The sequence below is a fragment of the Aedes albopictus genome, chromosome 3 (genome assembly GCF_035046485.1).
Source record: "Aedes albopictus strain Foshan chromosome 3, AalbF5, whole genome shotgun sequence".
Taxonomy (NCBI): domain Eukaryota; kingdom Metazoa; phylum Arthropoda; class Insecta; order Diptera; family Culicidae; genus Aedes; species Aedes albopictus.
In genome coordinates this window covers 332,370,742-332,390,728 of record NC_085138.1, presented here as the reverse complement: position 1 = coordinate 332,390,728, position 19,987 = coordinate 332,370,742, and the positions used below count along the sequence as shown (strand labels likewise).

The following is a 19,987-nucleotide window of genomic DNA, read 5'->3' as shown; positions in this document are numbered from 1 at the left end:
GATTCCCCTTAAAGTTTCCTCAGAGATTCCTCCAGGAATTTCTTCCTGAATTCTGTGAAAGATTGCTCCAGCAATTTCTACAGTCATTCCTCCATTAGGTCCAGGATTCGTCTAGGAGTTTTCCAAGGAATACCCGAATAGGCTTCTCCTTGTCATTGTATGAGGTATTTATCTTGCAGCTTCTTGAGAGATTTCTCCTGGAATTTCCTGAGGAATTCCTTCAGGAACTTCTTTGGGGATTCCTCCAGGTACTATTTCTTCATGAACTGTTCCAGAGATTTCTCCAGGAATTCTTCAGTGCTTTCTGCAGGAATTTCTCCAAGAATTCTTTGTGGGATTTTTCTGGAACTCCTTGAGGGATTTTTCTTAAATTTCTTAAGCGATTCCTAACTTATTCTAAGATTTCTATAGGGATTCAATTTTTGGATTCCTCCCGGAATTTCTTCAGGGTTTTCCTGAAAATCATTGAGGTATTTTTCCTAGTGTTCCAGAAACTCCATGAAGGATTTCGCCATGAACTACTTCAGGAGTGAATACTCAAATTATCCTGGAACTACTTTAGGGAATTTTTCCAAGAAATCTTTCAGGGATTCCTCTAGGAATTTCCTCAGAGATTTTTTTATGAAATTCACCACGGATTTCTTCAGGAGCTCTTCAGGGATTCCTCCATGAATTTCTACAGTGATTACAACTTGATTTTTTTGTGTTATTTTTTCTGGAATTCCTAGTGGTGTTTTTTTTTTTCATTAAATTCTAAACTGAAGGAGCTCTTTATCCAGAAATAGTTTCAGGAATTCCTCTAAAAGAAGTTCATCTAGAGATTTCTTCAGGGATTTTTCCTGAAATTTTTGAGGGGTTTCTCCTCCAAGGATTCCTCTAGGAACTCCTTCAGAGATTTGCCCTAAAATTCCCTCATTATTTCACCAGCAATTATCGTAAATATCTAAAGGAACTCCTAGAGGGAAGTCTGCTAGAACTCTTTCTGAGATTTCTCCCTGATCTTCTTGAAGTATTTCACCAGGAATTTCTTCAATAATTTCTCGTGGAATTCATAGAGGTATTTCGCCTATAATTGCTCGAGGGATCTTTTCCTGGAATTTATTGAGGGAGCCCTCAGAAATTCCAATGATTTCTCCAGTAGTTTCTTAAAAGATCTATAGAGCAATATCCACAGAAAATTCTTATTTAAAATCCTTTAGGGACTTTCTTATGGATTTTTTTTTAAAGATTTCTGCCGAAATTGCTGTAGAAATGTTTCCTGTAATTGTTGGGAAGATTTTTCATACACCTCTGCAGGGATTTCTTAAGAATCTCCCGCACAGATTTCACCTGGAACTCTTACAAGGATTTCTCCAGGAACTCTCTCAGAGAGTCTTTGGGGAATCATTCAGGAAATTCTTTGGAGATTTCTCCTTAAATTGCTTGGGAGATTTCTCCATAAATTCCTTCAAAGATTCCTCCAAGAGCTCCTTCAGGAATTTCTTCAGATATTCATTCAGGGATTTCTCTAGGATATCCTTGAGGGATTTCTCTACGAGCTCGTTCAGGGATTTCTCTAGGGATATCTTCGCAGATTCTCCCAAGATTTTACTGGAATTAATAAAGGAATTTCTTCAGAGATTCCCAGAAATATTTTCCGGGGTTTCTTCAGGGGATTCATTCACGACAGGTGTTCCTGCTGGAATTCATTCAGAATTCTCTCCAGGGATTCCTTCAGGAATTCCATCAGGTATTTATAGAGGAATTTTCCCAGGAAATTGCTGATTTCTCTTAGAATTCCTTCAAAGACTCTTCCAGGCACTCCTACAGGAATTTCTCTTGGTATTTCAGAATTCAGAAATCCTCAGGGATGTTTCCAGGAATTCCTTTAAGGATTTCTTTTCTAGATACTAATTCAAGGATATCTCCAGGAAATCCTTCAGGTACTCCTTCAGGAACTCTTCAGAGATTCTTCCAGGAACTCCTACAGGGAATCCTCCAAAAATTCGTTGAAGGAACCGTCTAGCATTTTCTCTTGGAATTGCGGGAGGGTATTTTGAAAGAGCTTTTTCAAGAACTCCTTCAACAACTTCTTCAGGGATTCTTCCAGAAACGCTATCTAGGATTCTTACAGAATCAGGGATTCCTCCTGGAATTACTTCTTCAAAATCATTAGCAATTTCCTAAAGAATTCCTTTGGGAGTTTCAGGCATTCCTTCAGAAAATCCGTTTTGGTTTTCTCTTGTAGTTCATTCAAGGATTCCTTTGGATGTTTATCATCAGAGAATTTTCTCAGGAGATTCCTCTTCTGATGATTTAGACATTTTTCTAGCAATTCCTTCAGAAACTACTCCTGAAATTCCTTCAGAAACTCCTCCGGAAATTCCATCAGAGATTCCTCAAGAAACTCTTTCCAGGAACTCCTTTAGGGATTCTTTTAGTAATTCTTCCAGGAATTCCTTCAGAGGTTCGTCAAGACATTCATCCAGCGATTCCACCTGTTTTATGTGATTTCTCTAGAACTTTCATCAAGGATTCCTCCATGGATTCCTTTTGTGATTCCTCCAGGAGTTCTTTATGTGATTCCTCCTGAAGTTGCTCCAGGACCATTTTTCATGGATTCATGCAGGTTCAGGGATTCAGGGATTCCTTCAAGGATTCCTCCTGGAGTACACTCAAGGATTCCTCAGGGATCCACGAAGGGGAATTCCTTCAGCTTCTTCGGGGGTTTCTACGAGATTTTCTTCGGGATTTCTCTATATAAGACCAGCTTTCCTGTTGTATTGTAGCTTTGAAAGATCTATCTCCTTTGCAATGCGCAGAATCAAACTCTGATTCATACGGAACCATCTTTCAAATGATATTCTATGACATCGAACATAAATTCGCGATGAATATTTGTTCTGTGTTCTGTGAGGAAAAATGGATATGTGTTGATGCAAAAGTAAATGTATTACAAAAACCAGTGCATGCTCAAATATCATTTAAATTGAAAAAAAAAATATCGAGTCAAAAATTGCATATTTTTCGTGTTTTGGGCTGGAGGTAGAGGTGGATTTGAAGAACACTAAGCTGAAGAACATTGTTCCAGACTTCTTCACCAAGAAGAAGAAGATCCCCCTGAAACCCCTTCAGGCTCCCTATTACGCTCCTGAAATCCTCAGAAATTCCAGACACCCGTTTACCGAGACCAGGAATGATCTACAGAGAGATTGGCGGTGTTGAGAGGTTGCCACCAAAGCCGAAAGAGAGATGGCATTATGAATATAGCGGTGCTCATGGTGTAGGTTCGGAGTCAGTTTGGCATTCTATTCCGGAGAATCGTTACCTGTTCTATGACTTAGTTGGTTAAAGCGCCGTTCTATCGAATACGGAGTCGTGGGTTCAAATCCCACTGAAACGCGATTTTTTTCGAATTTGCATATCTCAATTTGCCAATTATCACTCCAAATACCGTGATAAAAAAACTCACATGGAATACCGTGATCAGAAAAAAGTTGGAACTTTTACTTTGAGCAGCTCGTTCTCAGCCGTCTGTGGTCCGATTCATTTTTTTCAGGGATCTTCTACCCAACTCTTCAACTTTTGTGTTCTGTAAAAAATATGTTTATAGGGATGCTCATTTTTCCCCCAGACCAGCGTGAGTAAGGAACATTTTTAGAAAACCTCACTATTTTTGATTGGCGTTCCAAATTTTAATAGTGATTACGAAAAATGACTAGAAATCGGTAAACTTGGCAAAAAAAGGCATGATATAGAGGCAGTAAACTATTTGCGTAGCTATCTTGAACATCCCTAGCTACAAATGAACACGGCTTCCGGCCGGCATGTATTCTAGTGCTCTTGATAAGCATCCTAGAAGGTTCGAGTCTTCAGCAAAGTGTTTTATATTGATTGATACTACACTTTCATGTATTCTATATTGATCTAGATCTGCTGTTACTGATCTAGATAAGTTTAATTATTTATATGGCTCTCTAGAATACTCGATATGCATTCTGGAAGGTTGCAGTCTTCGGCAAAGTTCTTTGGATTCACTTTGACGTCTTCAGTTTTGATCTAGATCTGCTGCAATTGATCTAGATAAGTTTTATGTTTCTATATGATTTTCTAGAATCCTCGATAGGCATCCTAGAGGGTTGCAGTCTTCGGCAAAGCTTGCTGCGTTGGTTAGTACGTCACTTTTATCTCATCGGTTTTGATCTAGATCTGCTGTATTTTATCTTGATAAGTATTATTTTCTAAATAAGTATCTAGAATTCTCTACATGCATTCTAGAGGATTTCTGTCTTCGACAAAGATCACTGAATTGATTGATACTATACTTTTACCTCTCAGGTTTTCATCTAGATTTGCTGTTGCATTCTGTGCCTTTAACCACAAGTTTTTCCAGTATTTTCGACAGTTTGTGAGACACTTTCAATGCCTCAAATCCCAAGAGTGGGGACATAGAACCAAACATCATTTTCACATGCATGAATTTTCGAATTACGAAGGCAACATGGGGATTACCTCTCTCGCGAATAAGTTGTTGAATCATGTGCTCGGCAGATGAATGGGAATGTCAATCATATCCGTCACTCTGTAGGTGAGATTTCTGAAAACCCGAATTCTCTGATCCATTAACGATTGATCAATACTCATGCTCAAATGAATGTGTACGAAATCTTACTAAATTATTAGAACAGCTGTTTGCTTGGGAATTCAAAAACATTCTCGATTTTGAGAACATCCCAATTTTTCGATTCAAGCTCATCAGTTTTCAAGTGCAAGACTCCATCGAGTTCTTTGCTTTCGTGCTTTCTTTCTTCCCCTGCACATACCAAGGATCAGAAAACCATCAAAATCAACCATGACCGCACGTCATCAGCTTACCCCCAAAGTTGTAATGCGAGCCCTCATCGCATTTCAAGCCGACTCAGCTCTACTCTTCGGAGAAAAAGTGTTGACTCATGTCGTTCTTTCGGTTCGAACTGCGGATGAAAAGGGTGCACTCGCGCCCGCCCGGACGTTCTCCTCTTAGGCAAAGGAAAACGATGACTGACCGGTCGGTCCGTCGGTTGGTCGGATATCTCTAACACTTCATCAACCATCATCATCACCAGCACTGGCACTGGTCGGTCCATAAGAGGAGCTCTTCGAACGATATGGGGCACTTCTCTCGCTGCGCTTCGCTTTGTCATCTTCGTGGAGCTATGAGCTTGAATCCGACTCACGGTGCGGTGTCGATTCAGATTTGTATCCATTCAAAGGATGACATTGTCTTTCGGGGTGTTCCTCCAATTTGGACAGGAATGATTTGAAAGGCCAATACATGCGATATTGTTCGGAGATGTCATCACGATTTGTTACTTTGGAAAAGGGGCATTGCAACGATTACTTCGTGTCCGACTGTTCATCGAAGAACCGTTCCAAATTCAAGAACTTGGTCATGACCCAAGTGAACCCCACAAGAATGCCCGCATTGCCCAACTCATCTTAAGGCGAAACTGGAAGCATTTCCTCACTTTTTGGTTTTTGATTTTTTATTTAAAAACGAAGCAATATTTTCAAAATCGGTTTTCGTGCACATGTAGAGTATGGATCAAGGTATCTTCTGATTTTTTTTTGTAGTGGAAAATATTTTCCGTTTTTGCAGAAACCATTTTTGAACAAAATTTCACAAAAAAATGGTTTCTGCAAAAATGGAAAATATTTTCCGCCTCAAAAAAATTCACAAGATACCTTGATCCATACTCTACATGTGCACGAAAACCGATTTTGAAAATATTGCTTCGTTATTTAATAAAAAATCAAAAACGGTAAAAATGAGAAAATGCTTCCAGTTTCGCCTTAATAAGAAATTCACCCCGTCAACCGTAGGCATCCCGAAAACGTTGTTGGAAGAAATCTGATTTTGATTAATGACGTCGTCGCCCTCGATCGTGAACTGACCAAGCATCCACAAAGCCGAACGCGGGGCATTTATCTTTATTGAATTATTTCGGGGAACGGTTGTTCCTCCAGGCCAGCTTCGCCCATCGCATCGCTGCTGGATCCCGCTTTAATTCGTGCCTGCTGGCTGTTGTTCCCTTTATGTTGTTTTTTTTTAGTTTTAATCGAAGGCCGTGATTTCGATTGGAGATGAAATTGCCGATGAACTTTGGGCAGGTTGACCCCCGGACGGTGGTGCGCGTCTGGTTGAGCTGGATTGATGGCGCAACAAAAACGTAAAGGTATGGAAGCGGTTTGGTTTTATGGCAAAAGACTGGGAGAAATTGGGTCACGAAGTGATGAAATTATGGTGATGCTTTCTTTGTCTGATTTTTTAATAAAAAGGTCAGATCAGATTAGCTACAACTTGTAGCCTACGTACTAGCGAAGCGCACGGCAGTTGGTGACTGGATATGTACTACGGTACTTCAAAAATACTACAGGTTACAGAGAAATTCTTTGAAGAACTTATGACCAATTTATTGTAGGAACGGTGTCCAGCCATTTGGCCGAATGCTATCTGGCCGAAAGGGTCATTTGGTCGAATGCCGTTTGGTCGAATCGTGATCAAAAGAATTGAGAGGAAGGTGCCAATATTATTATCAGAAGTATTTCCTTCTTTCAATCCTAGTCTATTCTTTCTTGGTTTAATATTCAGGGATTAGTTGGCGTTGAAACTGCTAATATTTCATCAAAGATTTTTCCTTCTTTGAATCATAGTCAGTTCTTTCGAGTTATACTGAGACGGCCAAATGGCATTCTGCCAAATAACCCTTTCGGCCAAATGGCGTTCGACCAAACGGCATTCGGCCAAATGACCTGGAACCTGTAGACACTTTTAGAAGAAATCCTCAACGGAAGCCTTTTACAGACGGAATTGAGCAGATTGAAAAGTGGAAGCATTACTTCGATGAACAACTAAAAAACTAGATTAGATGATAAATCAATGAACAACAACCATCAATCAATTGATTATTAAGAAAGTTTTAGAAGTTAAAACTTAATTCTTTCTCAGTGGAAGTGTGACACCAACAATAACAAGTGGATAACTCTAAGAATCCACCCTCCAAAGTTGCCCAAATAGACTCCACCCTGAAAAATGAAGTTCCTGAATCACTCCTCACAAACGGAGCATCCACTGAACAGGCCTCCAACTGGAGAAATCGTTTCGAAAACATTCCGTCCCGCAAAAAGGCGTATCCCTCCTCAAATCGCTGCTGCCCACCACCATCGAAAGTGCGCCCGCCATCAACAACGGCCGATCTAATCTGTTGGCAATAAAACTGAATTTAATCAAATTTATCTGGCGCTCTCCGTCCTCCTCCATCCCATCCAGTCCGTCTCCTATGCGCCTACGAAGACGATTGGGTGAAATGGAAGCACGCCAGCTTGTTGGAGTGTGTTCCTCACGAATTTGGATTGAACCCGCATCTTCTAGCTTCTAGCTCAACGACGACTCGGAAGACCCTTCCAGATAGCACAGGCCAACACTCCACCAGAGAAAGGTTCATAATAGATGTTGATGGCACGGAAGGCGCGAGAGGTTTGTTTCTTTTTCGACGCGCGCGCCGCCACCAGAAACCAGCTTGTTGAGAAATGGGATTGGAGGAAAAATTACTCACACAGTCATAGTACCATAGCAGTCAGTGCCTAATGCCTATGTGCCTTATTCGCTCCTCCATGTTGTTCGTGGCGTGACCCGAGGCAGTCAATTTGACTGATGGCAGTTCATCACGAATTGTTTGATAGGATCTCACGGATGGTTGGGCTCGGAAAGGGTTTTTTTTTCATTGGCGTAGCTAGGATCTGTTTTCCTTGGGGGTTATTCTAGGGTTATTCCAAGTATTTTCACGAATTATTTGTTTCTTGGCTAATCATCCTCTGAAACCCCCCAGGATACGTCGCTGAGTTTCCTTCTCCGCCCTGGATTGCCTCCGGTTGTTGTTTTTTTCCTCTCATCCATCCTTGTTTCGGGCTGGTAGGTACGGATTCTAGAAAAGGTCTACTTAGTGAAATATTGGGTTATCGTGTCAGCACGCACAGCCCTTTAACAAGCGGGCTCAGTTTCACACAGGGCGAAACGGTCGATGATAAGCCTAATTTTAGAACAATTTCGCTTTAATCACTTCTGTCATGCAGCAAAAATTAAATGAAGTTTCCATTTCTGTTTCTCTATGTTTTTTTTTTCAGGGTATGTTCTCACACAAACGGACTGAATTCCATGCAAACCTAGTTACCGGCGCAGGTGACAAATGAAACGGGTAAATATCCTCACCGCACAAACTGAGAGCAGTCAGCAGCAGAGGCATGTAAACGATCATAATGTCATAAATCAACATCCGGCGTGATGGTAATCGTCGTCGTCAGAGTGGTGTGGCAGCAGCACTAGCTATCGATATCGCGCGCACAATCGAAGGTGTCAGTTCTGCAATTAATTCGAATTCACATTCAATTAATATTGCACTCGGTTATGGTGTTTCGACACTTCCGAGTGCAACCTTGGTAATCGATACGCCGTGCATTGCTTATCACAAGTGTGAATTCGCTTGGAAAGCATCTCGCAGGTTTAGTATGCACCTGTGGTAGATTAGCATTCATGATAGGGGTTGTCCATTTAAAACGTAAGGGAATTTCCACGATTTTTCAACTCCTGGCAGAGGTCCATAGACCCTTAAGTAGTTAATGGACAGTTCCGTAGGATTTTGCAATATTCTAGATGATCTCAGAAGTTTATAGTTGCAACATTCTGTGTTCATACTTATGACAGGTAGTGTGCGTACGTGTGGCAGATGGCGTGTGAGAAGAGCACCCATTAGCAGTAGGTATTAGCACAATGCATCATCTGCATTACAAACTTGCAGTTGGCAGTTGCCGTCAACAAGGTGCGACACGATATCGATATGTCCGTGTTGCTATTCAATTACATTAGCATTTATTTTTGCTCAGAACGAGATTCTCGTGCTTGTGTTGTCTATTTGTTTTCCTAAGAACTTTGCAATGCACTTAATAGCATTTGTACTGATAGCATAATTCTTCTCACGAGTTCTTTCTTGAAATTATCAAAGGTTTTCTCGTGGAAGTTTGCCGGATTTTTTTTATTTGACTTTCTCCAGTTCCCCGAGCAGGAGAAAATAGCTGAAGAATACCAAACTCAGGTATGGAAAACTGAATACCTACAACCTGAATGAGGTATTAAGTAGCCCTGCATAAGAGGTAAAATACCTAAAATAATAACTGGTGTGTATACTGTGAATAACGCGTGAATAATGACATCAGGTATGACAATACCTAAATAATAATCGGAGATTTTTCCATACAAATAGCGATTTTTCCATAATTGAATAATACCTCAAGCAGTCCTCAACACCAAACCAATAACTCGTTGAGGTATTGTAGCAATACCTACAAAATACCAAAATAAGTTATTTTCAATACCTGGACAACCGACCAATACCTTGTCTTGGTATGATACCTGACTTTGGTATGCTCCAGTTATGTGGCAGTTATTCATTCTTGCTCGGGTCTCCAGCATAATTCTTCTCACGAGTTCTTTCTTGAAATTATCAAAGGTTTTCTCGTGGAAGTTTGCCGGATTTTTTTTTTAACTGACTTTCTCCAGTTCTCCTACATTCTTTTCGGAAAGTTTTACGTAATTACTCTCATTAATAGTTTGTTTCAAGTTTCCAGCCTTATTTCAAGATTTATTAGTGTTGTACCTGGATTTCTGCAGGAGTTTTTCACGGGGTCTCTGCTGAAGTACCTCCCGGTATTTCTTCCAGATGTTTCCCCGATATACTTCTAGAGTTTCTCATTGGATTCATCTCGGAAAACCTTCCAAAGCTTTTCAGGAATATCTGTTAGACGATTTTCAGGACAGCTTTACAGCTTTCTCTTTTTTTGTAGATTTTTTATTTTTTTCTTGGATTTCCTCCCGGGATTACTCGTAGTTTTTTTTTTTCCAAGATATCCCACTTTTTCTCAGGATTCTTTCCGAAGTTCCTCTTGAGATTTCTCCAACAAGTCTGCGCAGTTTTTCACAAGCCCAAACAGCGGGAACAGCTATTGAATAAATCCAAAAAGAAGCATCCAGAACGAGTCTCGGGTCAATTTCTGTTAGAGATCACTGCTAGAAATTGGGTAAACAATAACGAGGAGAAGCCTGGGAATTACTCTGTTACTAATCTCGGGAAGAACTCCATGAGAAATATTAGCAATAGCTCCTGCAAAAACGCCTAATGGCACTCAGGTCAAAATAAGTTCAGAAGAACTCTGAGATACGTCCTCAGACCAACATCTGATGGAATCTTCTGAGAGAAGTCTCTGGAGAAACTTCGAGAGCAATCTCATGTGAAACTTTAAAATAAATTTTGCGAGAACCTAAGGAAATATCGCTGGTTGAATATTTGGGAGAAATCTTAAATTCTTAAAAACCTTTGCATGATCTCCGGTAGAAATTCCAGCAATGACTGTTGTAGCATTTCTGGGAGGAATTCTGGGAAGATCTTCTGGGAAAGTCCTAAGAAGAATACAGGGAGAAACCGCGAAAAATCTCCATGTGGATTACCAGGAGAAACAGTTCGAGAAATTCCGCGACAACATCTGTGATATATTCTGAGAGATATTCTTGTGGAGATCTTGGGATACATCCTGGATGAAATCTTACAAAAATGTCTTAGGGCAAGACGCAGGCGGAACTCCGACAGAAATCCCACGAGACATTTTGGGAGCAACACCGGGAAAACCTGTGGAAGAAATCCTGCAGGACCCCCGTGAAAAACTCCAGGAGGAATTAGTCGGAATTTGAGCATCCTAGAAGATTATTCTTTCCGAGATTCTGAAAGAATTGTTCGAATCTTGTGGAAATGTTTGCAGAAATTCAGAAGAATATCCATGAGAAATTAAAATAAGAAACCCATAAATTATGGATTTTTCAACTGAAACTGAATGTTATTACGTTGAACCGGCTATGCCAGTCTTAATGTGTGTGAAGAATTAGCAATAAGTTAAAATTCACAAATACAAAGAAATTAAAAAAAAAAAAAAAAGTCTTAATGTATTGACGATTTTTTTATTCTACCCGATGATTTTTTGGCCATGGCTTTTGGCCAAAGCAAAAAAAAAAAGCGAAAACACTGTTTGCTGGAGGTTTTCCTGTAGATGTGCACATACGCAAAAAAAAACTCAGTATGTGACATGACATTTGCATCAGGTCCTTAATAATATTCCAGAAAAATTTTCCGAAAACTTAAATATTTTATGAAATGAAATGAAAGTCTTTCATGGAAAATTCGTTGAAAAACTTCTAAATAAATTCCTCTAGAAAATTAAAGGAATTGTATGTGAAGAGATTTTTGAGTTCTTCCTTGAAACATTCTGCAGGAAATTTTCAAACGGTATTATTGGAAAAAAATCTGGAAGAATTTATGAGAAAAAACGAGAAAGAAAACTGGAAGAAATTATTAAAGATACCTCTGTATGAATTTCTGCAGAAATATCTGGGAGAAATTCCGATGGGATAACTGAACGGAATCGTGCAAAAATCTCTGGTGAACTTTCTGCGATAAATTCCTGTGGAAAACCTGAGGAATATCTTGGAAACATTCCTGCGGAAACTTGCAATGGAATCCTTGGGGAGAAGCTCTTGAAGGAGTTCCTGGAGAAGTTCATACAGAAACATCTGTTCGAATACATGAAGGAATTCGTAGAGAATTTCCGAAGGTATCACAGGAAGAATTTCTGTAAGAATCCTTGGAAGAATTTTTAAATATTCCCAAAGAAATTTCTGAAGAAAGCCCTGGGGGATTTTCTAAAGAGATCCCCAGAAACAACCTATTGAAGAATTTCGGAATAATTCAATCGAAGACTTTCTTAACCCTCGAACAGTCGTGTCTTTGCCTACCTGCAGCGACGCCGCGCTAACGCTGTGTATCACATGCGTGCTTTTTCATGGTGCGTGTACTCAGTACACGATTCGACCACTCCCGGGTTAATGAATCTTTGGAGAAATTTCTGAAGTAATTTTTGGAAGAATATTTCTGGGAATCACTAAAGGCAATAATCTGGGCATTTTTGTGAAAAACCTGTGAATAAAAAGATAATCGAGTAAAACAACTCCTACGACATTTCAACCTCAACTGTAAGATTATCTCCAGTGTCCTGTATTTGACTCGACTCAAGTACGAGTCACCGAAGGCACCCTTACAGTGTTGAGGTTGAAATGTGTTTCTGGATGCAAAGACATGGCTGGAGTTGAACCGAAATGTATTTGACTCGATGTTCTTTGATCCCGGAGAAGTTGCTCAAAAAATCCATGGAGAAATTGCAGAAAAAACAATCCGTGGAAGACTTTATTAAGGAAATCTCCAAATAATTTGTGCAAGAATCCCAAGAATGTTTTTACAGGAACTAATAAAGAAATTTTGGGAGGAATCCAAGAAACAAAATCTAAAAAAAAAATACTTTATTAAATTTCTGGAGGAATCTCCAGAGGAACTTCTGGATGAATCTTTTGAGGGATTTCTTGAAAAAAAAACCATCTGATTCAATCCATGGAAGATTTTCTTAAATAATCTTTCCAGAGATTTCAGACAGAATCCTAGATGAATTTTCGAAGGAATGCCTGGGGGAATTTACTGAAAAAATTTCAGAAAAAAAAATCCTATTAAATTCCTGAAACATGTCATGGAGGAATTTCTAGAGGATTCTCTTAAAGATTTTCTAAAAAAAGTCTCTGAAGGCATTCCAAATCAATGATTCTCTTGAGGATTTACTAAAAAAAATGAAGGAAACAACGGAGGAATTTCTGAAGAAATCTGTCGAAGATTTTGCTGAAGGAATATCCATAATAATTTCAAAAGAAAACCTTGGATTTTTTTTTCAAGGACCCATGGAAGATTTTTTGTAAGAACTACTGCTCGAATTTGTGTACTAACCTGCAGAAAACTTATGAAAAAAAATATTCCTAGAGAATTTTTTGGAAGATTTTCAAAATGTATCTCTGAAATAGATACTGACGAAATCTATGAAAGGTTTTCTAAAACAAATGTGGACATTTCTCAAAGAATCTGGAAGAAAACTCCGAAAAAAACTCCTGTAGAAGTTCATTGGCGAATTTTAGAAGATTTTCTAAAAGAATCAAGAAACTCTCAAAGATCCCTTAAAGAGTTTTTCAAGTATCCCTGAATGAGTTTACTAAAACAATCCCAGCAAAAATATCCAAATGAACAAAGGCCGGCCGTTTGCTCTGCTGGTTCAGAAAGTTCAATAAATTTTAGGATTTTTTGGAGGAACTTCTACAGGATTCCCTCAAAGATGTTCTAAAAAAAATCTTTAGAGATTATCCTAATAAAGCCCTCAATTTTTATCGTAGGAAAGCCCTAAAAAATTTCCAAAGAAATCTATGGTATCCCAATAATAATATCGAGAGTTAACCCTGCAAGATAAAATTGGAATGAAAATTATGTGGAAAAATTAATGTTGGAAAGTCTGTAGGAACCCGTGAGGAATTATCAAAACAAAACTTCTAGAGGCATTTAAGGAAGAATCCTTGTAGGATTTTCTAAAAGTATCATATGAAGAATTACTGTCAAAATCTATAAATAGTTTCCTAGAAAAATAATATATCTGTAGAAATTTCTAGAGGAATCTCTGGAATAATTTTTAAAGTAAACTCTGAAGAAATTTCATATGAAATTTATGGGAAGCGAAGTGGATCAACAAGTTCCGAACTAATCGCAAAATGGAAATGTTGAAAAGAGAAATTCATGGGAGAATTTTGGAAGAAATCAATGTATCTCTAATCTCTTTAATCTAATGTATCTCTAATCTCTTAACGAAACTCACAAGAAATTTCTAAAAAGAAACATTTTCGAGAAATTTTGGAAAAAAATCAATTAAGCATGTTTTCTAATGCGATACTGATAATTCAGAAAAACAATTCTAAGAAACCCTGGTGGAAATTTAAAGAAATCCATTGACGGTTTTCTTGTTGAACCTTCGAAGAAATTTTGGTTGGAATCCTTAGATTTATTTCTGAATACTCCTTGAACGCCTTTCCGAAGGAATCCACGGAGAAGAAATGCATGGAAGTTTTTCAAAAATTTCTGAAGAAAATTGCTGAATGAATTTTTGGAGGATTTTGAAGAAATTTTTGGAATATTTTTCTGAATGAACCCTCTGAAGAACTCGTGAAGCAATCTTTGAACAATTTTCAATTGAATTGCCTGGAAAAATACTCAAAGAATACCTAGAAAAAATCCTTGGATAAATTTCTGAAGCTATCTTTGAATGGTTTTCTTTCTCAAAGACTGCCTGAAGAAATCTTTGAAGAAATACTTAGACGAAATTCAAAAAGTATCCCTGGAATATTTCTTTACTTTACTTTTCTGAAGGAATTTTTGAAAGAAATTCCTATATCACTAAGATTTGTCTTCACTTATGGAACACTAAAAATGTTTACATAGATGATTTTCTGATATCACGATGCAGACGGTTTCTTTTTTTTTTTAATAATACGAATGCACAAAAAATTGTTGAAAATGTAAAAAAAATACCGATGGGATGCGAGGTTTGCGGTAGGAGAGGTCTTAAGTTTTGGCTTTTTATGAAACCATTATGACCCATCACCACTACAACTTCCCTGAAACCCCATTAACTCCCTCCCGAAACCTCTTTTGGAGCACTCGTAAAGCCCATCTCAACTCATTGAGGCCGGAGGGATCATTCATTACGCCAAAATAAAAAATGGCTATATTAAAACACCCACTCGATAAAAGTGAAGTCTGTAGATTTGAGACATGATTAACAATCTACCCCTCAATATCTAAGTACAGCCATTACCGTAGTTCTGTTCACATACCAGCTATTATCTATGACCTTCGTGGAATTGTACGAACCATTTCAAATGTCATTAGGGAGGTTCTAGATCAGCCAAACTACTTCGAAAAGAAAATCTTCTGATCTACACACGTAACAGTAGTCATATCCATTTTACGGAGTAACGTTGCATAACTTATCATCAGATGGTTATCAGATCTACTGGAAGACTAGTCTATTTTAACCCTCTAATACCCAACCCCGCCTTTAGACGGGGTATAGTTTGAGCATTTTTGCAATTTTTATTTCGTGAAAAATCTTTTTTTTTATATTTTTGGCTGATATTTAGGACTGTTTTGTATATCTCAAAATGGTTTTTGGTGTATTTTAAAGCGTATTTACATTATTTATAAATCATTGAAAAATAAATGTTTTAGTCACCTTTTAGAAGTCATTGTTTATTTTGTATTGAATCGCTACAATTAACATATTTTATTTTTTTCCCAAATCATTCTACCTTAGTTAAATAGTTTAAGGGAGTCGAATACACTCTAAAATTATTTTTCTTAAAATTATAACAAAAATAAAAATTTTCTATGAGAAAAAATTAAAATTAAAATATTTCAACAATAATCATAAAATCTCAAAATATTTTTATCTCAAAAAATCCGTACCCCAAATTGGCTTCCAGGAAAATATAAAAGTATGGGGATGTTCAAAAATAAAAATTAGAAAAATCAAAAACTGAAATTCACGAAATCGAGAATTAAAAAGAATCATCTTCCAAAACATGTTTAAATCGATTTTAGATGACGAAAAATTATATTTAGAACGAAATCAAAAATTTGGGTATTAGAGGGTTAATATATACTATTGGGAGATTTGAGGTAGTCCAAATTGTTCTGGAGTTTGGTTCTTGATATATAAAGTTATACAGCTTTTACTTAGTTTTGCTAGTTACTTTTGCTACCTCTTGTCTGACTACTATCAGTTAGACCCTTGGAATTTTACGAACCATTCCAAAATTCATTTGGGATGATCCACTACATTGGTAGCAGTAGTCATATGCGCATTACAGAGTAATGTTGCATAATTAAATTTGATTTATGGACATATTAAAAGACTGATTTATATTATTATACACTTTTGGGGCATTCAGGGTCATCCAAACTGTCCTGGAATTTAGTCCATGATATCAACAGCTATACAAAAATTATCTTCGCAACAAACTGTTATCCAACAATAATCTATAATCCCGTTGTACGAACGATTCCAACTTTATTTTGGAATACATATTCCAAATCAACCAAACTACTCAGTAGAACAGAACTTCAGATCTACACTTGTAACAGTAAATCCGTTAAAAACAGTAATGATGGCTGTGGTTACTCGACCTCTATGAAGACAGATAGATATACAGGGGGTGGCCAAAATGTTTGGGATAGGCAACTTTTTTTCTCTCACAAAAAAGTTCAACATGCTATAACTTTTCATTGAGTGCATCAAAAAATCTCAAATTTTGACTATTTTTCAACCTTTTATATTTGCATTATTGGTACAAATTTGGCAAATTTGGGCTCGAATAGTGTTTCGCAAAGTTAGAACCGATCGGGTAAAACACTATTTTTTGGACAACTCATTTTTGAGCTGTCATATCTCGGAAACCAGTGAACCGAATTGAATGAAATTTTGAACGTACGCTTACAATATGTAAATGCTTCACAAACTATTTAAACTTATGTACTTTTTAAACGTTGAAAAAAGTTATCATGGATTGACACTTGTTGGATTTTTCTCGAAAAAATGTGTTTTTTTACATCAATGTCAAATTTTAGTGTTGATATTAAAAGATTTTCCACTTCTGTTCTCAAGATATCTCTAATCAGATGTATTAGAGCCTATTTAGGTTGAAGGAAGAACACATTTAGTAATTTTTGTGTGGTATTGTAAATTTGACTTATTTTCCTCTATATGGGTAAAAATTTCAACCCGGTATAACTTAATTCGCCGTGAGAAAATATTACATTTTACAACGTCGTAATAAGATCAATATATTGTTGATAAACGTTAAAAAAATCATTCAATTTGGTTCACTGGTTTCCGAGATATGACAGTTCAAAAATTAGTTGTCTAAATAATAGTGTTTTACCCGAACGGTTCTCACTTCTCGAAAAAATAATCAATCAAGCCCAATTTTGTACCAATGATGCACATATAATAGGTTGACAAACAGTCAAAATTTGAGATTTTTTGATGCACTCTATGAAAAGTTACAGCATGTTGAATTTATTATGGGAGAAAAAAAGTTGCCTATCCCAAACATTTTGGCCATCCCCTGTATTCTTTTCGGAGTCGTCCAAACTGAAATTTTGTCCTTGATAGCTACAGCCGCTACGGAGTTATTTGCATTATGGACATCACATATTCAACTTATTTCTAAAACCCCCTTTGCCAATGTTCCAAAGTTTTTTTTTAGATAGTCCAGACTGATAAAATTACTCCAAAGAGCAGCTATTCGGAATATTCTTTGATCTTCAATTAGCCTAGTGGATTGTGTATCATAACCCAGTGCAACCAAGAAATAAACTTTTAGCATTGTTTATCGTATATTCTAAACCTAATAATAGTTTGGATGACAAAGAGCATCTCAACTGATATTAAAATGTTTTCTAAGCTTATTCACTGTACATGATAGATTACATATCGCTCCTTTTTATGTGTTAAAACCCAGCAGTTGTCAGCAATTCGATATCCAGATACTAATCCGCAACTGACCATCGTGCCTGATTTTCTGAGAACCCGAATAGGAAATTGTGTTTTCCTAATCGAATTTCCAGTGATCTCCCCTCCTCACCTCTACCATTATTCCGTTCACTCAAAAGCGCAACACTGATAGCATCATTACCACTTTTCATCAGCAATGCAACAGCAACGTCTTGGAGGCGGTGACAAATTCCATTCAATACCGACATGTTCCTTCTTCAAACCATCTCTTCTCGATTGCTACAATTGCGTTACGTCCGATTGGTGATTAGAGCGGATTCCATTCTCCTCTTTCCTCTCCAACGGAGCAACGAATCAATGGGACCCCAAGACAGGAAGAAGCACAATTTCCGTTCGCCAATTGATTGGCTGACGGTCAAGCCATTTGTCTGGATTGGAGAAGGTCCGGCGGTAATGACATCATGGTGCATAATACTCCAAGAAAGCCACCACTACTGTACCGTTTCATCCATTTGGTCAAAGACAACCGCCATCGACGACGCCGCCCGGTTCAATCGAAGAGACTAGGACACTGTGGTTATCGACAATTAGATCACCGCGTCGAGTGTGGTCGTTGATTGATCGAATCAGCTTCTACAGTACGCGCCGGCGTTGATTGGCGCAATGTGTGGTTTTCGCGTAATTAAACTGCATTACCTATTGGTGAATCTCCTTTCATATATCCGGGATATGGGCGAGAATCAGCAGAAATTTCCATTTCGAAGAGGTGACATTGACTTACAAACTACCAATTCTCTAGACCCCATAACAAACACGAAAAGCGACTTTAAAAACTGTTCATGAATAATTAATAGAACCATCAGCTCTGCGCCTCTGCCCAGGCCAAACGGACCAGAAGCAGAAAAGGGGCTGATTTATTCGACAACAAATTAGACCGCGCACTGGCTGGCGACGGCCAAGACTGAGCCAGTTGAGACCCGCTGCTGGAATCGTAAATCAAATCTGCTCGGGAAATTGAAAATTTATTCCTGTACATTTAGCACTCTGCGGCGGATTGGGTTGCCATATCTGAAGTCTCTATCATCTCCGTAGAGAAAGGGGCTTCGGGTTGGAAGTATAATTGTTGGCACCGTGCCCAAGGTCCGGAAGCGGAATAATCTGCTGATGGCAGTGACCGGTGGTAAACCGATGCTTAGAATGACGACATCAATAGCTAGAAGATAGATAAGAAAGTAACAGCATACTCGGGCTGACAAAACATTTCCGAATTGTGATCAGACTCCATTGAAGGATGCCTAAAACCTATGCATATCGTTCTGATCCATTCTTTCCTGTGCTTTAACTGTCACTGTCACTTCTTGCTATACCATCATTTTTTGCGGTGCTAGATCAAATCTTGTTCATTGAGCAATGGTGTAATTTTTTTGCTCATCACAAATTAAATCCATACATTGTCACATGATTTTTTTTAAATAGGCGTTCGCGACTCATACAACTATAACTGTTCGTTTTTGGACCACCCTAATTAAAACCAAATTTCCACAGCAGCACTTTAGTTATGGCAGCTTGAAACTGTTTATTATAAACGATAACAAAATATACAAACATTTACCATTATCATTTCTTTTGCCGTTTCACATCATTAATTATGACTACTTACATTTAATGGTCTTTCTTATTTCTCCGGACCTGAACGGCGGGTTTCTGTCGCGGGTTCGGCTCACTAGGATCCTACAGACGAATAGCGAACAAATGCAAATAATATATACACAAAATTTGTTATATACTGCTCACCTTCACTAATCAGAATCACAAAACTACCACGATTTATCCTTCTCAGTGCTATTGGCTACCCGATCAGATTCTTTTGTAAAATAACGAACTGATTCTCAAATTGAAACGTACTTTAACTTTCCTAGCTTGAACTATACCGTTTCTGTTTGCTATCAAACCATTTTGTCCATCTTCTCACTTATCTTTTTAATGTTTTTATTTACTTCTACTTTCCTCTCACTCTCCCAACATACCTGCTGACATCTATGCTCAGCGCACTGTTCATCCATCCACGGGTGTTGTCTTGTCCTGTGTGAACCGCATGCTGCGCTCTGGTTGCGCCGTCGCAAAGTGGTACGGAGCTGTGCCAACACACCCCCTCCCGTAACTCTGGTGGGGCTTCTTGGCTGCACCGGATTTACCCTCCTGCACCTCGAGCACAGCCGGTCTTGTCATCAACCTGCTAAACTTGCCCTTCACCATGTCCGGTTGGATTCTGCCGTTCGCACCCGTGAAGACCTCCGTTACGATGCCAAGGACCCAGCTCTTCTGCACGGCGTCATCAGGGGTATTCTTTAGGTCGCTACACGCTAGTGGCGGTGATTCGGAAAGCAATTTCTTCCGCTGGTTGAAGAATGGCAGATACTCGGACATCCACCGAGCCCTCAGCTTGTCCGCCAGTCGTTGTGACCGCTTGTAGCGGTTCCGCAGTGCTTCGACCTTG

At 38.4% G+C, this 19,987-nt stretch overlaps 1 protein-coding gene and 1 long non-coding RNA gene across 3 annotated transcripts in view; one reads left to right on the top strand and one right to left on the bottom strand.

Moving 5' to 3' along the window:
* Nucleotides 1–19,987, top strand: part of LOC109410089 (insulin-like growth factor-binding protein complex acid labile subunit) — an 878,026-nt gene that overhangs the window by 58,081 nt on the left and 799,958 nt on the right. The gene's annotated exons all lie outside the window — the stretch shown is intronic.
* Nucleotides 18,138–19,825, bottom strand: LOC134284242 (uncharacterized). Its single transcript, XR_009995713.1, has 2 exons — nucleotides 19,285–19,825; nucleotides 18,138–19,221 (listed from the first exon to the last, which is right to left on the bottom strand). It is a non-coding gene; the product is annotated as an uncharacterized LOC134284242 (long non-coding RNA).